This window comes from Sturnus vulgaris, unplaced genomic scaffold, assembly GCF_052056855.1.
Source record: "Sturnus vulgaris isolate bStuVul1 unplaced genomic scaffold, bStuVul1.hap1 Scaffold_87, whole genome shotgun sequence".
Lineage (NCBI taxonomy): Eukaryota > Metazoa > Chordata > Aves > Passeriformes > Sturnidae > Sturnus > Sturnus vulgaris.
Genome location: NW_028276756.1, coordinates 3467890 through 3491132, shown reverse-complemented (window position 1 = coordinate 3491132; position 23243 = coordinate 3467890). Strand labels below are relative to the sequence as shown.

General features: G+C 48.4%; 1 protein-coding gene across 1 annotated transcript in view; it reads right to left on the bottom strand.

Moving 5' to 3' along the window:
• Positions 1-19097, bottom strand: part of LOC148217326 (olfactory receptor 14A16-like) — a 169692-nt gene extending 150595 nt beyond the window's left edge. Inside the window, exon 1 of the mRNA XM_088158733.1 lies at positions 18742-19097. The gene's annotated coding sequence lies outside the window, so the exon portion shown is untranslated. The remainder of the gene's footprint in view (positions 1-18741) is intronic.
• Positions 19098-23243: the final 4146 nt, after the last annotated feature.

The following is a 23243-nucleotide window of genomic DNA, read 5'->3' as shown; positions in this document are numbered from 1 at the left end:
GACAAAAAGAGAGAATATCTTTTTTTTTACTTTTATTTTCTTTTTTATGCACTGATATCAGCAATCTCCAGTTGATATTGATCCCCAGCCCCTCCTAATGCAGTCTGAACAGAGATGAAAATCAAGACCCTTTATGGCTGACAATCAATCACACTCTGTCCCTACCCCCACCCCACCATTTCCCCCATCCAAGCCCTGGCACTCAGAGCAGCCTTGTGCAAATCTGAGCTCCCTCCCCTCCAGGCTGTGCCTGCAGCTTTCAGCTCCTTGGCACCAACTCCCACCTGCTTTCCTTGGAGAAGGAGCTGCCTGAGACACAGAGGGATGTTCATTTCTTGTCAGCAAATAAAATAAAGCCAGGCACAGCTCCATAAAAAACAGAAGTCCTGGCCAAGGAGTGCTGGGCAATGGAGTCACATCCAGGGGTGTCCCCAGGGCTCAGGATTGGGGCCAGGGCAGTGAAATCTCTTTCTTGCTGATGTGCACGAGGCCATGGAGGGCACCCTGAGTCAGTGTCCAGGTGAGGCCAAGCTGGGTGGGAGTGTGGCTGTGCTGCAGGGCAGGAAGCTCTGCAGAGGGATCTGGACAGGCTGGAGCCATGGGCCCAGGACAATTGGATGAGGTTCAGCAAGGCCAAGGGCTGGCTCCTGCCCTGGGCTCACAACCACCCCAAATCCCTGGCTCTGCCCTTTCCTGATCCCCACTGCCTCATCAGGTTTGTGTCCTTTGGGGGTCAGGAACTGGTAGGACTTGAAAGGCAGGGAAAGGTTTCTCTTCATTGCTAACATAAAAATGTAAACATCATAAAATTTAATAAAGGTTGAAACTCTTCCCTGAACAATGCTGGACATCCCAGCAGCATCTGACACAGCCACCATCCACAGAGGATTTCCGTAGAAAATCGATTTTAGGCACAGGTGATGATATAAACACAATCAAGTTGTTGCATCAGGATGCTCTGCCTGGAGTGTGGTTAAAAAACATGAAAAATGTTCCATTTATAAAGCTTTCATTGATAGATAGAGAAAGGGAAGTCAAGCTGCTTTTGGTGTTGAGGAAATGCTGAAACCAGCCTGAGTCATTTAAATTCCTCCTGTCCTTGCTGACATGAGGAGCCCCTCAGCCTTCCCTGCTCCGGGCTGGACAAGCCCAGCTCCCTCAGCCTCTCCTCACAGCCAAAGGGCTCCAGCCCCACCTTGGAGGCCCTTCCCTCACCCTGCTCCAGCTCACAGACATCTTTCCTGCCCTGGGCAACCCAAACCAGGCCCCAGTGACCTGGATAATCCACGGCCTTGATGTCCTGGTCACACAGCCCTGGCCCCTTGTCCCCGTGTCAGGCTCTGGGGTTGATTTGTGGAACATCCTTGGGGGAGGCTGTGGCTCCAGGTGGAGCAGGGGGATCCCGGGGGACAGGGGACCCTGCTGGGCATGAACAGCATTGGACTTGTCTGGGGCAACTGTGAGGGGGGGCTGGGACAGAGTGACCAACCCAGTGACCTCACACAGCCCTGCTGTGATGTCACACACCCCTGCTGTGATGTCACAAAGTAGCCCAGTGATGTCACAGCCTGCTCTGTGATGTCAGACTTCTGCCCTGTGATGTCACAGTCAGCTCTGTGATGTCACACAGCCAGCCTATGATGTCATAGCTGTTCAATGACCTCTCATAACCCAGTCTATGATGCCATAAGCCACTCTGTGACCTCATGTTCCCAGATGATAAATTGCCCACCCCAGCTGAGCTAACACAATTCTTGTTCTCCAAAACCACTGGCCTCTGCAAACTTCACAATGCTCATTGTGTAAGAAAGAGAACTGGAATTTCCCCAGCCTCAGTGTCCTGCCAGCTCAGCCAGGCTGAACTGGAACATTGGGGTCCACGACCACCAGGGACCAGCAGAGAGACCCCCAGGACAGAAGAACCCATGGGTAAAGGGGAGGAGAAATATGTTCATGATTGTGGGCAAATGATTATCATTTGTGTGTTTAGTCCAGGACAGTCAATGAATAATTCTGCAAACTACAGAATATAAACAGAAATTTCCTGTACTCAGCATGCACGGCTTTGGGAGGAGCTGTCCCCCTGTGTATCCAGCCAAATAAAGAATGCTGCTTTTTAATGCTACATTGGTGTTAAGGAGTTGTTTATTTTGCTGAATTTTTGGTAACACTGGCACTCCCAAGGGAAGCTCTGTGTCCTGCTGTTCACAAACAGAGAAGGGCTGGTGGGAGATGTGGTGGTCAGAAGCTGCCTGGGGTAGAGTGACCATGAAATAATCGAGTTTTCAATATTCTGTGAGAGAAAGAGGGGCATCAACAAAACTTCTACACTGGAATTATGGAGAGCAGACTGGCCTTTTCAGGATGAGGATTTGGGGATAACTGAATCAGGTACTGATTTTTTTAGGGGAAGCTGCCCTTAAAAACAAAGGAATGGACAGGATCCAAGGGATCCAAGGATGGACACACTTCGAGAAATAAATATTGAAGGAGCAGGAGCAGCCTGTACCTCTGTGCCAAAAGTGAGCTAGCGAGGAAAAAATGACTGATCTGGCTGGGCATGGAGCTTTTTCCAGAAACTCAAGGAAAAAAGAAGGTGCATCACCTTTTGACCAAGGGGCAGGTAACTCAGGAAATATTAATGGATGTTGTTAAATCATGCAGAAAGAAAAGTTGGGAGGTGAAACCTCAATTAGGACTTAACCTGACCCGTTCTGTGAAGGATAACAGAAATTATTTTCTCAATACATTAATGGCTAAAGTAGGAGTAAGGAGAACATTTAGAACACTCCCAAGGAAAGCTCTGTGTCCTGCTGTTCACAAACAGAGAAGGGCTGGTGGGAGATGTGGTGGTCAGAGGCTGTTTGGGGTACAGTGACCATGAAATAAACCAGTTTTCAATATTCTGTGAAAAAAGGAGAGCTATCATTTAAACTTCTACAGTGGAATCATGGAGGGCAGACTTCAGCCTATTCAGGATGCAGATTTGGAGAGAACCAAATCAGGTACTGATTTCTTTGAGGGAAACAGCCTGTAAAAATAAAGGCTTTCAGGAAGGATGGAAACACCTCAAGAAAGAAATCTTGAAGGAGAAGGAGCAGCCTGTCCTGCATGCCAAAACTGAGCTAGCAAGGAAAATGACTGGCCTGGTTGGGCATGAAGCTTTTTCCAGGAACTCAGGGAAAAAAGAAGGTGCATCAGCTTTGGACCAAGGGGAAGGCAACTCAGGAAGATTTTAAGGATGTTATTAAATCTTGCAGGAAGAAAAGGAGAGAGCTGAAAGCTCTATTGCAGCTTAACGTTGCTGCTTCTTTGAAAAATACTGAAAATAATGTTTATACATATATTAATAGCCAAAGCAGGGACAAGGAAAACCTCAGTTCTTTATTGGATGCAGTTGGGAATATAGTAATTAAAGATGAGGAAGAATTTGAGGTACTTAACACATTCCTTGCCTCAGTTTTCAACAGTAAGAAAGGTTGAGCTCAGGCCAAGTGTTCTCCTGAGCTGGTAGATGGGGACAGGGAGCAGAACAGACCCCTGTAATCCAGGAGGAAGCAGCTGGGGACATGCTGAGCCACTCAGATGCTCACAGGTGTCCCTTGGAACAGATGGGATCCATCCCAGGGGGATGAGGGAACTGCTGGATGAGCTCCCCAAGCTGCTCTCCATCATTTCTCATCAGTGCTGGCTCAGCAGGGAGGTGCCAGAGGACTGGAGGTGCCAATGTGAGCCCATGCCCAAGAAGGGCTGGAAGGAGGATGTGGGGAAGTGCAGGCCTGTCAGCCTGACCTGGGTGCCTGGTGAGGTGATGGAACAGATCACCTTGAGTGCCATCACAGGGCACCTCCAGGATGGCTGAGGGATCAGAGGCAGCCAGCGTGGATTTCAATATCTGCATTGATGATGTGGATGAGGGCATTGAGTGCAGCATCAGCAAATGTGCAGATGGCACCAAGCTGGGTGTGAGTGTGGATGTGCTGGAGGGTAGGAGGGCTCTGCAGAGGGACCTGGCCTGGAACAGGAATGGTGTGGCCAGCAGAACCCGGGCAGTGATTCTTCCCCTGTGCTCAGCACTGTTAAGGCTGTGCCTCAAGTGATGTGTCCAGATATGGGCTCCCAGTTTAGGAAGGACATTGACACTGGTGATATCAAACCAACTTGGTGTCACCACAATTCCATTCGGCCCTAGAATATCGTCATTATCTCCATGATTCCTTGAGGCCTCCCAGTGTCACAATATCCCTTTTGATTCCATGGGAGGCCTTGGTGTCACGAATTTCCTTGGAACTTTGGGCCTCATTGTGTCACACTGGTCACCTTGGCTCCATAGGCACTTGCAGTGTCACAATGAGCCCCTGGTTCCATGAGACCCTGTAGTGTCATAATCATCTCCTTGGCTATGCAGGGCCACAGTTGGACTCCTGGTCAAATGAGACCCCAAAGTGTCACTATGGATCCTTGTTTCCATAAATTCTCACTGTGTCATGATATTCTCATCTGCTCAATCAGGCCCCACAGTGTCCCAATGACCTGCTTGGCCTTGTAGCTTTAAAATGTCCCTTGCACGCTCAGGGCAGATTTCTGAATTCTTCATCTGGACCTTGTCCTCACTTCCACCTCCTGGTCGTTGTGCTGTGGCTCATGCCTGTCATTTGTCCCTGAGGCAGCACAGCCCCCCTGGCCAGCACAGCCCCCACATCCCCTCATCAGACACAGCACAGCACAGGGAGTGTTTTGGGTGGGCAAATGTTCCCCACCAGAGTGTCCACTCCACACCTCAGTGTCCAGTCCTAGCACCCACATCCCGTGCCAGGGTTCACAGAGAGCCCTGCTCTGGGCTCTGCCAAGGGCTGGGTGAGGAGGGAGCCCGGGCAGGGCTGATGCTGCCCCTAGAGCAGTGCTGAAATGGGCAGGAGGAAGGAGATAAGCACAGAACAAACAGACCAAGAAAGTGGGGAGAGTGTCCAGGTTTGGAAATGGCTGATGGAAGAGGCTGGAGGGATGCTCAAAGCCCTGGGGCACATTCTCACACTGGCCATGCCACCAAGGCCACAGACCAAGCTCCTCAGTGCTGCCCCTGCCTGTGTGAGATCCCTGCCAGGGCACTGGCACAGCAGCACACACCTGCTGGAACGTGTCCTGGCCCTGCAGAGTCACACAGCTCAGCTGACAGCAGTGGGTTTTATCTCCTGGGCTCTCACCTTGTTTCCATGGGGCTTCAGAGTGTCACAATGTTCTCCTTGTTTCTGCAGTGTCACAATGGCCCCTTGCTGCCATGAGGCCCTGCAGTGTCACAATGGCCCTTTGGTTCCCCACAGTGTCACAATGGTCTCCATGATTCCATGGAGCCTTGCAATGCCACAATGGTCTCCATGGATCCATGGTGCCCTGCAGGATCCCAACGGCCCTTTGGCTGCACCAGGCCCTGTAATGCAACAATGGCCTCTTGGTTCCACAAAGCCCTGCTGCTCCACACCGGCCCCTTGGCACCATGGGGCCCAGCAGTGCCACAGTGGTGTCCTTGGTTCTACGGGGTCCCCACAGTGTCACAGTGGTCCCTTGGATCCATGGTACCCTGCAGTGTCACAATAATCCCTTAGATCCATGGTGTCCCCACAGTATTACAATGGCTCTTTCATTTCAGAAGGCCCCAAAGTGTCTCAATGGTCACCATGGTTCCATGGGGCCCCACAGTGTCACCATGGTCTCCACAGGAAGGAATCCATGAATCCCCTGTGTTTCATGGCTTCATGAACTGCAGGCACCAGAGGCCAAGGCCAGCCAGACCTATCTGTCCTGGCCACTTTTGTCTGGCAGAAGCCTTTGCAGATAGGAATTCTGGAAGAAAAGCACCAATTTTTGCCATGGGTGCCTCTGCAAGAGGGATGTTTTTTTTCCAGAGGAAGGAGAGCATGGAGCCCCAGTGTTTGAAGACAGGTGAGACCCAGCTCTAAGGAAGCCAAGGGCAGCCAGAGTGTTGGAAATGGCAACTTTTGTTTGGCAGCAATCACGGATATTGAGAATTTTGGAGAGGGAAATCTCATTTTGCCAATGGGTGCCTGGATGAGAAGGGCAGTTCTTTTCCATTTGAAAGAAAATCCCAGAGCCCCAGGGTTTCAGGGGTGCATGAGAAGAGACCCTCGACATGCCAAGGGCAGTTGGACCAGTCAGGCCAAGCCAACCAGACCTGTTACCTGTTCCCTTGTTTCCATGGGACCCCACAGTGCCACAATGGTTGTGCCATATTGGATCCTTGGTTCCTTGAGGCCCAGCTGTGTAACCCTGGCCTCTTGTTTCCATGGGGTTCTACAGTGTCACAATGGTGCCTTGTTTCCATGAGGCCTTGCAGTGTCACAGGGGTCTCCTTGGTGCCACAGTATTCCAATGGACCCTTGGTTCCATGGGGACTCACAGTATCAGAAGGATCTCCTTGGTTCCATGAGGCCCTACAGGGCTCCTTGATTCAATGAGGCCTCAAAGTGTCATCAGGGCCTCCAGGATTCCATGAGACCCTGCAATGTCACAATGGACCTTTGGTTTCATGGGGTCCTGCACTGTTCCATGAATCCTCAGTTCCATGGGGCCCTCTAGTGTCACAATGAGCTCCTTAGTTCAGTGGTGCCCCACAGTGACACAATCACCCCTTGGCCCGACAGGACCCCACAGTGTCACAATGGTTCCTTGTTTCCATGAGGCCTCATAGTGTCACAATGGACTCCTTGGTTCCATGAGGTCACAAAGTGTCACAGTGGCCCCTTGATTCAGTGAGGCCAGTGATGCCTTAAGATTTTAGACTTTATATTTTTCAAATCCTCTACTGCATATGGGCATAACTCTAAACTCCATATAAAGTGTTAGATACGTGTCTTCACCTTTTGGTCAGACAAATCAATTCCTCTAAAAATCAAGGACACCCTACAGCCTCAGGCCCCCAAAAATATAAACAAAATTGAATTGCAGGGGGACAAACTGGGGGAGTATGACTTCATTACCTGAAGCTGTAATTGGAAGATTAACCCCTGACATGCAAACAGACGAAACTTAAATCTGTCTGAAAAACTCATCATCACAATCCATCTTGGGTGTAGCCCCTGGGAGGCTTTTGAATGTCGAAGGTGCATCTATTGAAAGCCTTTAATAAATACCCACTTTATTCTCTTAACCATTTCTAGCCTCCGTTCCTGACAGCCACTCCAAGGCATCACCTGTAGTGTCAGAATAGTCTCCATGATTCCATAAGGCCCTTCAGTGTCACAACAGACCATTGATTCCATGAGACCCCACAGTGTCACAATGGCCCCTCAGTTCCACTGAGCCCAGGAGTATCACTAGGGTCCCCTTGGTTCCAAAATGCCCTGAAATGCCACAATGGTCCTTTGATTTCAAATAGTTTCAAATTGTAAAAATTGTCTCCTTGGTTCCATGATGCCCTGTACTGTAACAAAGTTCTCCTTGGTTCCACGGTGTCAGAATGGCCCCTTTGTCCCATGGAGCCCCACACTGTCACTGTGCTCCCCTTGATTCCATGAGGCCCTGCCGTGCTACAATGGCCCCAATGGCTACAATGGTCTCCAGGGAGACTCTCTACAACCACCTGAACAGAGGCTGTAGTCAGGTGGGGGTTGGTCTCTTCTCCCAGGCAGCACCTGACAGAATGAGAGGACACAGTCTGAAGATGAGCCAGAGGTAGTTTAGGTTTGACATCAGGGAAAAATTCTTCACTGCAAGAGTGATTGGGCACTGGAATCTTCTGCCCAGGGAAGAAGGTGCTGGAGTCACTACCCTTGGAGGCATTGAAAAACAGACTGGACCTGGCACTCAGAGTCATGGTTAAATTGATGAGGTGATGTTAGGTCATAGGTTGGATTTGAGGATCACAAGGGTCTTTGCCAACCTCATTCATTCTGTGATTCTGTTTCATAAAAGTCTCCATTGTTCCATGAGGCCCTGCAATGTCCCAATGAACATTTGGTTTCATGAGTTCCCACAGTGTAACAATGGACCCTTGGTTCCATGAGGCCTTTCTCTCTCACAATGGACTTTTGGTTCTATGAGGTGTCTCAGTGCCACAATGGTGTCCTTGGACCTGCAGTGTCACAAGGGACCAGAGGTTCTATGTGGCCCCACTCTGTCAAAATAGATTTTTGTTCCATGAGCTCCCACAGTGCTAAAAGTGTAAGGGTCGGTCTGAAGTTCCCCTCGATTTTGCCTCCCAACCATCACAAGGAGACCTCGAGGACCCCACCCAGGTTGACTCCAAACAATGGTTTCCTGGCCGGGCCAAGGTGGATGCTCGTGACTGTGTGCTGGTGTATTGTGTTCACTGGACTGTGCTGTTGTGGCACCAACCAGAGGTTGTGTTGTACCAACTGAGGACTGCTTGACCGTACCTGTCTCCTGCAGCACCACACAATGGTCCATAAATCTTCCCACCTCTTGGCCAGAAGCCACTCGCTTTGGAGAAGGACTATAAAAGAGCGACCCTCTGGAAAGAACCTTTGAGATGTCTCCACTGATGAAGACCCCCTGGAGAAGACCCCTGAGATCTCCTCACAGATGAAGACTCGTCTATCAGATGACCCGTGAGGACGCCTGTCTCGTCTGTTGGTAGCTATTTTCCCATCTCTTCCTTTCCTTCCCCTTTCCCTATCCTATACCTCTCCCCTTTACCGTAACTGAATTGTTGGCATTTGATGAAATGCATTGCTGCTGTTGATTAAACTGATTTTCTGCTGTTGAATAAACTGATTTTGTCCCCTGCATTTTGACTGTTTGCACCTTTGAGATCAAAAGAACCATCACGACCCCCGCTCTGTATTAATAGCGGATCGTGACATTAAATTGGCGTGACGGACAGGATTTTCTGGCAGACAGAAGGGATGCAAGGTTGTGTGTAGTCTGTATCAGGGGAAGGAAGTCTTACTCCACCCACACCTAGCTGGCCACCTTGGATGGGTGAGCCTGTCTAGAAAGCAAGGGTGGTTTTTCTGATTTTCCGCAGACTGCAGACACCTTGGTGTGGAGCATCCCCAGACTCGCTTGAGGGCTCTGTCGTCAGAATTTCACAAAAGATCTACTGGTGCAAAAGGCAGGACACTGTTGTTGTTGTTGTTGTTGTTGTTGTTGTTGTTGTTGTTGTTGTTGTTGTTGTTGTTAATGATGTTTGACTACTTGGTGCAGTGAAGAGACAACCTGATGTTTTGGTAACTAAGGAGTGCCTCCCAAGTAGTTTGGTCTCTTCACCCACACAGGGAAGCGAAGGGGGGCACACAGCGGAAGCTGTTTCGTTGTGTGTGGTAACTTAAGCAATAGACCTCCCTGTTGTGGTTTTTACTTATCCCTTCACAAAATGACTGAGAATTCCACTGTAACAGATAAAACTGCATTTTATGCTCTATTAGCTAAGTATAGCGCCAGACCGTCCCAAGGTGGGGAGGAATGGGCGAACAATAATTGCTTTAATCTGGAGAATGTGATTGATAGAATATATTCTCTGCAACATGAGTCAAAGTTCAAACTGGGCAAAGATAAAACCATGCTCTGCTCGGTTTTAGGAGCTTGTCTTACGGCAGCCATAGAAACTCGCTCTGAGCGCAGAAATGAGGAAAGAACAATTATAGACTCTCTACAAAATCTTGTTCAAATTTTGCAAAAACAATTAGATCAAGAAAGGAATGAGAACCATTTGTTGCGAGATGAAAATAATTTGTTAAAAGCTGCCTTAAGAGAAGAATGGGACGAAAATTCAAAGCATGCTGATTCACCAAAAGGAACACAGGAGAAGGAAGCTATTCACATTAATCCAATGTACTCTCCAAAAGACCCAATTTTGATGAAAAATTGTGGGGAACACTGCTGCTCCAACTTGAAACCTGTGATTAAAATAGAATATGATTATATCAGTGATGCACCCCCCGAGCAACCTTCTCCACAGGTTCTGGGCAGTGTACCAGAGCAAACTTCTCCACAAGTTCTGAACAATGCACCAAATCAATCTCCTCCACAGGCTCTGGGAGTTGAGCCAAAGCAGTTCACCTGGACTGGGCTTTCCCAAGGGTCTGAACATTCCCCCACTTTGGCCCACCACACTTTAGCCCAGGAATTAGAAAAGATACCCAAACCTGACAATACAGCTGTCTATCAATACATTGATGATATTCTGGTGGGAGGGGATGAAATAAAAGTAGTGGGGGATACCCAACAAAAAATAATCTCTCATTTGGAAAACCCTGATTTGCAAATTTCCTCAGAGAAAATTCAAAAACCTTCTCAGGAGGTGAAGTTTTGGGGAATTTGGTGGAAAGGAGGTATGACATGTATTCCACCTGATACTCTAACCTCCCTGGATCAAATTAAATTGCCTGAATTCAGGAAAGAGATCCAACAGGCTCTAGAATTATTAGTGTTCTGGAGAAAACACATCGCAGTCACTATTGAGACCCCTCCCCGTGACGGGGTGGCCCAGAGATCCTCAGTTGGGAAGTGGTATGCCCAGATAAAACATTACTGTAACATCTTCTCAGTGATAGAAAGAGCTGTAAAAAATCTGGCAATACAAGAAACTGAGAGCTTGGCTAATAGCCATGACAAACCTGCCTTGGTAATTAAAGTAGCCACTCATTTCTCCCCTGAACAATCAGCAAATTCTTGGTTCACTGATGCTTCTGCCAAACGAGAGGGAAAGGTGGGGAAATACAGGGCAGTAGCCCTCCCCACTTCTGCTGGTGAACAAATTTTTACTGAGCGAGAAGGCAGCTCTCAGGCTGGGGAGCTGACAGTTGTTTGGAGTGTTTTCTGACTTGAGGTACAGAATATCTCTCTTGTTTACATCTACACTGACTCCTATGCTGTGTTTAAAGGAGGTACAGAGTGGCCTCCTTTTGCTGTGTTTAAAGGAGGTACAGAGTGGCCTCCTTCTCAGCAGCAAAATGATTGGGAAGTTAACAGAATTCCAGTCCGTGCTACACACTGGATAGTTCCATCATTTTAATCTCCTGCCTCCTGGAGGCAGACTCTGTTTGTGTTTACTTTTCACAGAAGAACACCAAGGGACATGAAGAAGCACCCCCTTAGTGTTGGATGACAAAAACAAGGTTTTTCCTCCTTTCATGGTGACACAAGGTGATGATGTCACAATAACTTGTAAATTAGTGGCTGGATCCCTCACCGAACCTGCATACAGTTATGGCACAGGACTTTATGGCCGTGTTTTATATTGTGAAATTCATCATTAGGACTGTTGGTTAAACTTAACTGCTATACAATTTTCCTATAAAATCGTGTGTGGAAAAAATGATACAAAATACTGGGGGGAACTTGATGTTAATGTTGTAACACCTACTACCCAACCACCAGTTGTGTTGAGCCCTACAATTTTTCAATTTGGACCTTATCTAATTAGATAATGTCTCAGAAGTTCAGCCAGCTTGTTCACCCTTTCTACAGACTTCTTTTCAGGGATGGATAACCTGGCTGTGGAAACAGAATCCTTCTAAAAAACGAATGGCAAGAGACATAACCGGTGTTGTGGGAACAGGATTGGGAATTTTGAATAGCATCGATTCAGAAGTACTAATGAATAAATTGGCTACCACAGCTGGAGATGTAACCAAATTACAACAGCCCCTGCAAACAGCCTTAACAGCTTTGGGAACCCAACAATGGTTGTTATCAAACATATTACCAAGTTGGGAAAAGGTAAACGTAAATGACCACAAATTGATAATCGATGCACTTGGTGCTACTCAAAATAACATCTCTCTGTGTCTCAGCTGTATCCAGGCCCAGTTGTGGATACAGTCGATTGCTCCTTCAAATAGAAGAGAAGGTGAGGAAGGCACTTTTCCCACTGAAATTCAAAAAATAGTCTGGGACAGTGCCACCGATTTTGAAAGAGAATTCCAGTCCTGGTGGAACTTAGTAAATTTTACCTATGAGCCCAGCACAAACACTGCCACAGCCTTTGTACTGACAATTCGTAATGCTTCAGTGCATTCAATATTCCCCATCATTGCACTGGGGTTGAACCATGATGGAGCCATTCTCTATCCTTTAGAGCATAGGGAATGGGCCTGTCAAATTGATGAGAAGTGGCAAACTGTCAATTTGGAAACTTGCATTGTCCGGGAACAACAAGGGTTTATCTGTGAAAGTAATGCAATCAGAGCTCAAGATATCTGCTTGGACACAGAACAGAATGTTTGCAATTTTGAAATTCATCCAAACATGATTCCTGAAACAGTACTGGTATATATAGGCAATGGATGTGCATGCTTTAGAACTGCTTGTGATAGTGTTTTTATAGAAAATTTGGTAGTGGATACTAAAAATCATTCTAATCTTTGTGTTTGCAACTTTACTAGAATTGCAGGATGTGATTTTTCCTATGTAGCTCCAGTTACTTCTTACCACCTTTTGCAGTCAAATTACACACTGATCCACCATCTATTGCCCACTCCAATTGGAATTAACATCTCTCTGGTGAAGCAATTGTTGCTCCACCAAGATCTGATCGAAATTTTGGAGAGGATCAAGAAAAACGGACAGAAAATTCTAATAGCTGTTCATCACAATGTGGAAAAAATACATCGTGTTTTGGAAAGAGTAAAGACAGATGCTGAACACAGGTGGTGGGATACTCTATTTGGATGGTCACCTACTGCTACAGGTGTCCTGAACAAATTGTGTCATCCCACCATTGTTGTCTTGATTTTGGTTTTAATTGGTTTTGTTTTATCAGCAATCCTATACATTATGAATTGGAGAATGATGAAACAGTTAGCACAATTGGCATTTGTGATAGATATACCCAAATCGGTCACTGTTGACATCCCTAAAGTTATTGACACAAGATGAACTATTGACTGAAATTGCTTATTTTTTGATTGTGTGGTATTTTTGCAATCAAAATCAGTTACTTATTCTTTTGTAATCAAAAAATTGCAAAATTGCTTATTTCTTTGTAATCAAAATTGAATGTATATTTTGAGAATTTATTATTTGTTTTGTTTTGTTTTATCTCTTTCTCTCTTCTTTTCCTTTTCCTCTCCCTTATTCTTTCTTTGTCTGACTCTGTCTCTGTTTTCCGGGATATGCTACTAACTTGGACGAGTCCTGAAGACTTCACAACATCTCTACAAAGGAGCGCTCTTGACGACCCAGGCTGGGATCGGGCTCTTCTCCCAGGGAACAGCAACGGGACAAGAGGACACAGGCTTAAAGCTGCACCAAGGGATGTTTAGGCTGGACATTAGGAAATATTCTTCACAAAAAGGGTGATTGGGCATTAGAATGAGCTGCCAAGGGACATGAGTGTGTCATTGTCCCTGGAAGTGTTTAAGGAAAGACTGCAGATGGCACTGAGTGCCATGGTCTGAGTGAAAAGGTGGTGTTGGGTCACAGGTTGCTCTTGATGCTCTCAAAGGTCTTTTCCAGCCTGGGTGATTCTGTGATGATTGTGACACTGCAGGGCCCTGGGGCAGCAAGGGGCCATTGTGACACTGCAGGGCCTCGTGGAACTGAGAGGACCAGAGTGACACTGTGTACGACATGGCACCACAGAGCCAAGGGGCCACTGTGACACTGTGGGGCTACATGGAAGCAAGGAGTCCATTGGGACAGTCTGGGTCCTGGTAGAACCACAGAGGCCACTGTGACACTGCAGGGCCTTGTGGAACCAAGGGGCCATTGTGCCACTGCAGAACCAAGGAAAGCCTTGTGAGAGCCTGGGGACCAATGGAATCAAGGGGCCATTTTTCCATTGCAAGGACTTTGGGAACTGAGGGAACAATTGTGACACTGTGGTGCCCCATGGAACCAAGGGTCCCTGGTGACACTGCAGGATCTTGTGTAACCAGGGCTCCATTGTGACCCTGCAGCACCAAGGAATTCATGGTGGCACTCGGAGCCCTCATGGAACCAAGAGGTCACTGTGACACTGCAGGGCCTTGGGGAACCATGCAGAGCATTGTGACAGAGTGGGACCTCGTGTAATGATGGGGCCATTGTGACACTGCAGGGTTCCATGGAACCAAGGGGCCAGTGTTTCTCCTCAGGGACTCCTGGAATGAAGGAAACATATTTGGCACTGTGGTGCCCCTTGGGACCAAGAGACCATTGTGACACTGTGGAAGAAGGAGAGCATTGCTGCATTGAGAGACCTCATGGAACCAAGGATCCACTGTGACACTGCAGGGGCTTGGGGGATCAAGGTGCCATTGTGAAACTCTGAGGCCCAAGGATCCAAGGGACTTTGTGACACCAAGGGCTCCCATGGAACCAAAGGGACACTGACACTGGGAGGCCTCATGGAATCATGGAGATCATTGTGACACTCTAGGGCCTCATGGAACGGTGGTGACACCAAGTAGGCTGGGAGTGTTGATCTGCTGGAGGGTAGAAGGGCTCTGCACAGGGACCTGGACAGACTGGATCCAAAGCCCAAATCCAACAAGGTGAAGTTTTACAAGAGCAAATGTTAGGTCCGGCAATTTGGCCACAACAACCCCTGCAGGGCTACAGGCTGGGGACAGAGTGGGTGGACAGCAGCCAGGCAGAAAGAGACCTGGGGGCACTGATGGACAGCAGGCTGGACATGAGCCAGCAGTGTGCCCAGGTGGCCAAGAAGGCCAATGGCACCTGGATGAGATCAGGAATGGTGTGGCCAGCAGGAGCAGGGCAGTGATTCTTCACCTGTGCTCAGCACTGCTGACACTGGACCTTGAGTCTTGTGTCCAGTTCCTGGCCTCCCCAGTTTAGGAAGGACATGGAGGGTGTGGAGTGTGTCCAGAGAAGGGCAAAAATCCTGGTGAGGGGTCTAGAATAGAAGTGCTTTGAGTAGTGGTTTAGGGAGCTGGGGTTGTTGATCCTGGAGAACAAAGGGCTCAGGGGAGACAAGGTGGTGTCAGGGCACAGGATAGACGGGATGATCTCCAGGGTCTTATCCAACTTGTCTGAGTCTGTGATTCTCTGAAACCACCCCTGGAGCAGTTGCAGGATGAGCCCTGGGCCTCCTCTTCACAAGGTCCAGCAGCCCAGGTCCCTCAGCTTCTCCACACAGCCCCAAAGCCCATCCTGTCAGTCCTGCAGAGCCTCTCCAGCCCCTCCTCATTGCCCACAACAGGGAGCCCCACACCCAGACACAGCAGCCCAGATGTGCCCCCCTGGCCTGTGGTGCCTCTGGCAAGGGAGCAGCACGAGGCACTGCAGGACCCTGCAGACAGTTCCTGAAGCACTTGGAGGATGATCCTGCTCCCCAAGGGATGTTCCCATGGTGCCAACTCAGGAACTGAAATAGGGAGTGAGGCCAGAGAGGAAAGGGCAAACAGGGATGGGCTGTTTGCAGGGGAGGGACAGGGATGGGCAAGAGGAAGAAATCTTGAGAAGGTAAGAGGAAAGAAAGCAAAGCTGAAGCCAAGGAAATGCTCAGGGCAGTTTGGTGGTGGCTGCCAGGTAGTCCAGGCTCTGAGAAAGAACATCTGCAGTGGGACAGGAAACTCACAGCTGATGGGAACAAACTTTCTGGCTGACTTCAGAGGCCACAACAAACCGAAATGGTTTCCCTGCCGTCTCCCAGCCATTGCTGGCCCCAGGGGCTGATGGCATTTGTGCTCACTCAGCTCCATGTCCCCACAGCAGCACCATGGGGGTGCTGAGCCTGCTGTGTGCAATGCAAACAGGGGCTCCTGAGCCAGTGCTGCCGTGTGTGTGCCTGCAAGGATGCGGCTCCTGTGTGAGCTGGGGGAGAGGCCAGGGCTGCAGAGGGGGGATGTTGTTGGCAGGTGCATGAGGACGCTCTGGGACGCTGCCCTGGGGTGTCCAGTGCACTGAGGATGGATGAGCCCCTGCTCTGCTGCTCCTTGCCAGGGTGTCCCCCTTGCAGGGAGCTTGCAGAGCACCAGCCATGCTGTTTGCCCCCAGCCTGCCCACGGCCACCCTGGAGCTGCTCCCGGGGCTTTTCTGTGCTCAGCATTGGGCTGGCCAAGTGTTGTGGAGAGAGCCTGGCCAAGGAGCCTGGAGCCCCCAGACCCTGGCCTGAGGCGTCAGCGCTGCCCCAGCAGTGCCCATGGCCTGTCCCTGCTGCAGCCCCGGCACTGCCACCCCCAGGGCTGTGCCCGGCCCCCAGAGCACTCAGGCCCTGCAGCAACACGAGGGCCAGGAGGGCAGCGGGGCAGTGGCACGGGAGCAGCACTGGCAACACCAAGTGCTGCTGCTGCTGGGCACAGCTGCTGTGCCAGCACTGATCTGCCCCAGCTCTGCACACAGACATTGCTGCTGCACCTCCACAGAAGGGAAGAAAATGGGTATCTCTGGAGAAATCTTTGCTGGGAGATCCTTTATTTTATTTTATTTAAAGTTACCAAGAGCGCAGCCCCTCTTTGACACAGTCTCTGGGTCACAGAAAAGATGGAGAAAATCAAAAGGAAATACAGCACAAATAATGACATTTCTTTGTGGACAATATTGAAAAGCTAAAACAAAGGAAAGGAAAGGAAAGAACAAACCTACAAGCAAACCAACAAGAAGAATCAAAGGTGACTTTTATTACAAATGATTTTCAGAAATTGGCCGGCAGTTTACTGTTTCTGAAACCATCTAGTGTTCAGTCTCCACACTGCAGCCTTGAGCTCCTGATTCCTCAGGCTGTAAATGAGAGGGTTCAGGGCTGGAGGCACCACTGAGTACAGAACAGACAGGGCCAGATCGAGAGATGGGGATGAGATGGAGGGGGGCTTCAGGTAGGCAAACACTGCAGTGCTTAGGAACAGGGAGACCACAGCCAGGTGAGGGAGGCAGGTGGAAAAGGCTTTGTGCCTTCTCTGCTCAGAGGGGATCCTCAGCACAGCCCTGAAGATCTGCACATAGGAGAAAACAATGAACACAAAACACCCGAGTACTATACAGACAGTAACTGCAAGAAGCCCAAGTTCCCTGAGATAGGATTTGGAACAGGAAATCTTGAGGATGTGTGGGATTTCACAGAAGAACTGGCCCAGGGCATTGCCCTGGCACAGGGGCAGGGAAAATGTATTGGCTGTGTGCAGAAGAGAGTAGAGAAAGCCACTGGCCCAGGCAGCTGCTGCCATGTGGGCACAAGCTCTGCTGCCCAGGAGGGTCCCGTAGTGCAGGGGTTTGCAGATGGACACGTAGCGGTCGTAGCACATGATGGTCAGGAGAAAATATTCTGCTGACATGAAGAACATATAAAAAAAGACCTGTGCAGCACATCCAGCATAGGAGATGTGTCTGATGTCCCAGAGGGAATTGTGCATGGCTTTGGGGACAGTGGTGCAGATGGAGCCCAGGTCGCTGAGGGCCAGGTTGAGCAGGAAGAAGAACATGGGGGTGTGCAGGTGGTGGCCGCAGGCTACGGCGCTGATGATGAGGCCGTTGGCCAGGAGGGCAGCCAGGGAGATGGCCAGGAAGAGGCAGAAGTGCAGGAGCTGCAGCTGCCGCGTGTCTGCCAATGGCAGCAGGAGGAAGTGGCTGATGGAGCTGCTGTTGGACATTTCTGCACTCTGGGCATCATGGACTGTTGAATAAAAAAAAATACATTGACAAACTGAGATAGGTTTCCTCCAGTCAATCATGTGCAATTAAATTACAAATCCTCTCAAAACTGCTTCTCTTCCTGTGGGGGAACTTCATTAAAAATTTCATTTTTAAATTCAAATTTTTACTGCTCCTGAGTTCCTGCCTCATCTTCAGCATTCCTTTCAGCCAGAACACTGAGGATCTCAGAGAGAAAACTGGGCTCCCTGTGTCCCAGTGCAGTCAGACCTGCTGGTCTCACACAGCTGCACCTTGCTTATCACTGCCCCCCCTCTAATTCAGGGTCATCACATTTTAAATGTTCTGGAAAAATTAAGTTAACTTTTTGAAAACTCCATTTTAAAAGTCAGTGTCTTTAAACCCTTGTCTCTTTCTCTACACATCTGAGGAGGGAGTTCCTCCAGAGTTGGTTTGGCTCTCTGCTGCCTGGAGATGTGCTAACTGGGAGCTGTTTCTCTCTATCCAAGCCTTGTCCCCTTCCAGTGCTGCCAGAACCCAGCCCAGCCCTGGGGGCTCAGCTCTGCCCTGCACACCCCTCCCAGCACAGGGCACTGCCCAGGGCCATCTCCCTGCCAGCAGGGCCTTAAGGGCAGCTCACACAAACTGAGATGCTGCAAGCCAAGGTGCTGCTGCTGCTGTCTGTAGGCACAGGAGGGTGAGGAGGCACTTTGTGAGGGAGATGGGAGGCAGATGTGCTGATGCCCAGTGGGACAGTGCAGGAGTGTCAGTGACACAGACACACCTGACAGCCCCTTTGCCTTGCCTTGAGGAGAAAGCTGAGAGCAGCCCTGGCCATGCAGCACCATCTCCACAGCAGGAGGAATCTACCCTGATGGGGGTGGCTCCTTCCACCTCCAACTTCTCCCCACAGTGCATGGGGAGCTGCCAGGCAGGCTGAGAGCTGTCCCTGGCAGGTGGCACATGGGCTGGGCTGGCCAAGAGCCCTGAGGGCTGCAGGAGCTGCTCTGCAGGACAGCCCTGGGCAGCCCTGGCTGCAGCCCCAGCTTCAGCCCCTGCAGCCGTCCCTGGCAGCAGGAGCCGTCCTGCCCTGTCCCTCTGACGGTGCCCAGGGCAGCCCCCTCTGCAGCACATCCTCCCCAAACCAGAAATAGCAGCAGAACCATCCTTACATTCATGTCAGTGCTTTCATGGATCAGCTTTAGGAGATCCCTGCAGCCAGAGACTTACTGTGTCAGAAGAGGTGAAGATTTCTCCATGAATAAACTCAGAATTGTCCTTGCAGTTGCTTTAAGCCTCTGTCTGGTTCACTCCTCTCAGGTAGGAGCTGCTCCTCAGTAGCAATGTCTTTTTGAAACTCTCCTTCGTTGCCAGGAGCCCAGCCCAGCTCATCAGCACAGACACAGCACAAGAATTTTATTTAATCTCTCGGGGCTTTGGTTCTGTTTACATCATAATCATTCCCTGAGAGAGTGTTCCAAACCTTCTCAAGAACTCAAATTAAAATGCTGAAGTTTCTCGAAATTTTAAGGGGTCCCACTGAGGGACACAACTGAGAAAATGTCCCCAGGTTCCAGTTAGAGCAGGAAATTCGAGGCAGAGATGACAGGTGAGGACAAAGAAATGTCAAGTCTTTCCCTTTTGACACCAACTCTTTTAGTAGTTTATAGAATCATGCCCCCAATTATCTACTTTAATTAGTCCCTTGAGAGCTTTGTATTGACATTCAGTGGGGCTCATTAATACTTTGAGATACTCAAGGTTTGGGTTTTGCTTTTGCCTTGGAGTCTCTGAGAGCTTTGTGCAATCATGGCCTCCAATTATCTGCTTTAATGAGTCCCTTGAGAGCCTTTGTCAGTAACAACACTCAGTGGGGTTCATTAATGCTTCAAGGTACTCAGTTTTTTTAAGGTACTTGGAGTTTCCCTTTTGACACCAACTCTTTCAGTAGTTTATGCAATCATGGCTCCAATTATCTGCTTTAATTAGTCCCTTGAGAGCTTTGTATTGACACTCAGTGGGGCTCATTAATACTTTGAGATACTCAAGATTTTAGTTCTTTAGTGACACGGCTCTTCATTCTTTTTTCTCAGTCTCATTTGGGTTAGGAACAATAATTCTGTTGCCCACAGAGCTGATGCCTTTTTAATTCCAGAATAATGTCCCCAAGGTCCTTTGCTGTTCAGCTCTACTGTGCTGTCTGTGGCTGACAAGGCTTGGTGGGCTCCTTTCCCCTCTGGCTGGAGAGGTGCCAGGTCCCAGTCCCTGAGGACACCCAGGCTCCTGGCTGGAATTCGTGTGGAATTCCACATCCTCAGTGTCACATCAGCCTTCACATGGAGCCCCATGGATCATTTTCCAAAGAGCTGTTGGGGCAAACAGGGAGATTTGGTCTGGCAGGATCTGTAAAACAATATCCCATAACATCCACTTGTTCTGGCACAGAACACTTGGCTGCAGGGACACATTCCCATTGTTCTCACCCAGGTTTCAGGAGTCAAACAGTGTTGTCTTTGCCCAGAGCTGTTCCTTCAGCTGGCCTGGGAGGGCCATTGGGCCTCTGCACCCACACTCTGGCTCCATTATTAGGACTGGTGCATCCAAACCCTTTATCTCCATCAACAGCAGTGATTTGAGGGGGATGTCCTTTTCTCACAGTTGTTTTAAAAACTGCAATATCAATAATTGATATAATTCCACAATTGAATATGGGGTTGAATAATCCAATTGTTCACTTCTGTTTAACAGAATTACTTTAATTTCTCCTTGATAATCTGCACCAAGTACTCCTCCCATGACATGAACAATCTCATGTCCAAGCTTGAGTGAGCAATCATCAAACCAAAGTGTCCTGGAGGAAGCTGAATTCCTATTCTAGTATTTATAACTCTCATTTGCTCCTGATTTATCCTAATTAATTCCTATGCATGAAGGTCCAGCCCTGCAGCCTCTGGGGTGGCCCTGTCAGGGGCCATCACACCCGGAATAATTTCCCAGGCAGTCACAGTGTCACTGTCCTTGGCTGTATTTGCAAACTGGGTGCAGCCATGCACATCCAGGGGGTTCCCATTTCCCAGTGGTGCTGTCAGGAAAATTAATCCACAAACACCAGAGGTTTATGTCCAAAAAGGAGACAGAGGAGTCCTTTTTGCTTTATTCGAATAAAGGGAGAGGCCATGGGACATTCCCCTGGGATCTCTCAAATTTTTGGAGGACGCAGCCTCCTTTTTATCCTATTTTCCCGGCCGCATTTCCCTCTCTCTTTCCCCATTGGCTGAGGTACTTGAGAGGTACAGACTTCCCGGAACGCCTGATACCTGAAATTCCCCTTTAATGTATAACCCTGCCTTTTAATTTTTAATTCTTATAGAATTCATAGTTTTCCCCCCGTTGCTTCTTTCATCTTTCGATATCCAATTTCATTTATCAGCAGCCCTACAGTTTGTTTGTAAAGGCAAATATCTCTTTCCATTCATCAATCAGTGGAATCCATCCCATTGTTTCTTTTATCTCTCAGTGCTAGCCTTATCTATACACTGATCCACAACTCATTTGTAAAGACAAATTTAACATTCCTCTCAATCCCTCCTCTTTTATTTGTTTAATAATTGTCTTTACAAACTTTAGCTATCATTGACTTAATTTCTTGTTCCTGAGTTCTTTTTGGTTTTGTAATTATTTGGAGTGACATCAATTTCTGTCCTTTTGTAACCATCTCTGGATCAGTAGGCGTGGCTATTACCTGCATCCCTTTGATCACATGTTGAATAAGTTGTACTAAGCAAGGGATCATGCATGGTAAAAATATTAGAGTTGCTACAGCACATAAGAGGAAAAAAAAGTAGTTGTTTAACCCATAGTCCACCAGGTAGCCAAGAAAACATGTCCCATTCCCATCCTTTCCATGTTTGGACTGGCACATGAGCTAATTTTCTTATTTCTTTTGCTATTTGCTTCACCACCTTTCCATTGTCACCTATTTGCAAACAGCAGTTTGAGTCGTTAAATTTGCCACACACTCCCCCTTCTTCTGCTAATAAATAGTCTAATACCATTCGGTGTTGAAATATTGCAGTTCTCATCTGAGTAGCCTGGTCAGCAAGAAGGTCAAGAGCTGTAGCTGTCTGGTTACTTACTATTTCAAAGACAGCTTGTAACCTAATTATCCGGTTTAGATTATAAATGGGTTCTCTGGCACCTGATATGAATTCATTAGGATTCCAAGTGGCTGGTCCGTAGTGTTGTATGATTCGTTCAGGTGGCCATTCATCATCACCCCATCTTTGGGTGCTCCCTCCAGCCAGGGATACATCAATTGACCGCTTTTCTCTAATTAGATCATCATATACCTTGATTCCTAAGTGATTTCCCTGAACCTGTGGTAGCAGAAAGAACAGTGGTCTGATATACCCCACATAACATATTCCTGACCAGTTTGGGGGTAACCTGCGATATGCATGTTGGCCACAAATCCAGTAATGCCCCTTTAAGGCCCAGGTCCCATTGGCAAAGGGACCTTCCCAATTTTCATGGTCAATTGGAGAGTCAAAATACAGCTTACTCCCTGGGCCCAGTGGTCCCCCAACAATGGTCGCCCCACCATAAGAATCACAGTAGTTGCATTTCCAAGCTCCCACATGAGGTTTCCACCTGCAGTTACATCCCAGATCTGTTTTGTTAGATTTGGACCAGAACCTATTAAAAAGGGTTCGAGTTCCATTTCGATGTTGCCATTTCCACTGGTAGTCACGGATAACATGTGTGCTACTTGTGGAATTATCTCGGGGACAGCTTAAAAATAAGGGATCAAAAAACTTATCCTTCCCCACTGCTTTACAGCCTTTTAAATCTTTCTGGTAATTATGATAGGAGCATTTTACCCAGCTACCATTTGTGAGCTTAACATGCGTTTGATTCCATCTGCCTTGATATCTGGAACAATCATAAGGAAGGCAGTTGGGGGTCCAACAATCTAAACCTAAAGATAAAGTCCAGTCACAAACGCTTTTTCCCATATATATGCTTCCTGCCCTATTTAGACAGTAAGTGCCTCTTTCAGAAGAATGAAGCCGCCATGGACTTCCTTCTTCATCCCAAAATCCTGTTCCATTACGGACCTCACTCAGGGTGCTAATCCACCATTTAGGTTCAACTGGGCTGGCCACCCATGGCCAGTTTTCAGATCCCCCTGGCCCTCCACAGACCCAACAATTGATAAGGTTAAAGGTTTTTGCTACTTCTTCTCCTAAGTTCAAAAAATTATTTTCCCATTCTTGGCCCCAACCTAACTGATAATATAAAGGTAACATTATTAAGAGAAACATTCTGATTGTGTAATCTAATTTCCTAACTTAATTTTTACTTTCACTTTGTCTTTCACACCACCTGTGGCGAGCGAAGGCACAGAAACGGCTTAACATAAAGAAAACAATGACAGCAAGGGTTGGCCCCCAGTGACTGGAGATCTGAGAGGAGGGATGCCCACACAGACTATTTTAGCAGGCACTCTGTGGGTGGGCACACGAGGCTTCCCCCGATGTCGACGCACTGGCTGCTGCTCCAGTCCACTCCTGCCGAGTGTCAGTCGCGGCTTCCCGTCCTTCTCCTCCAGCTGAGATGTCCAAATCTCTGGGGCTGCAGAGACCTTGACCCGAGTGTGATGGGTCCACCCGTGTTCAGCTGTCTTGACGGCTGTGTCTGTGCTCAGCAACACCTGGAAAGGTCCACGCCAC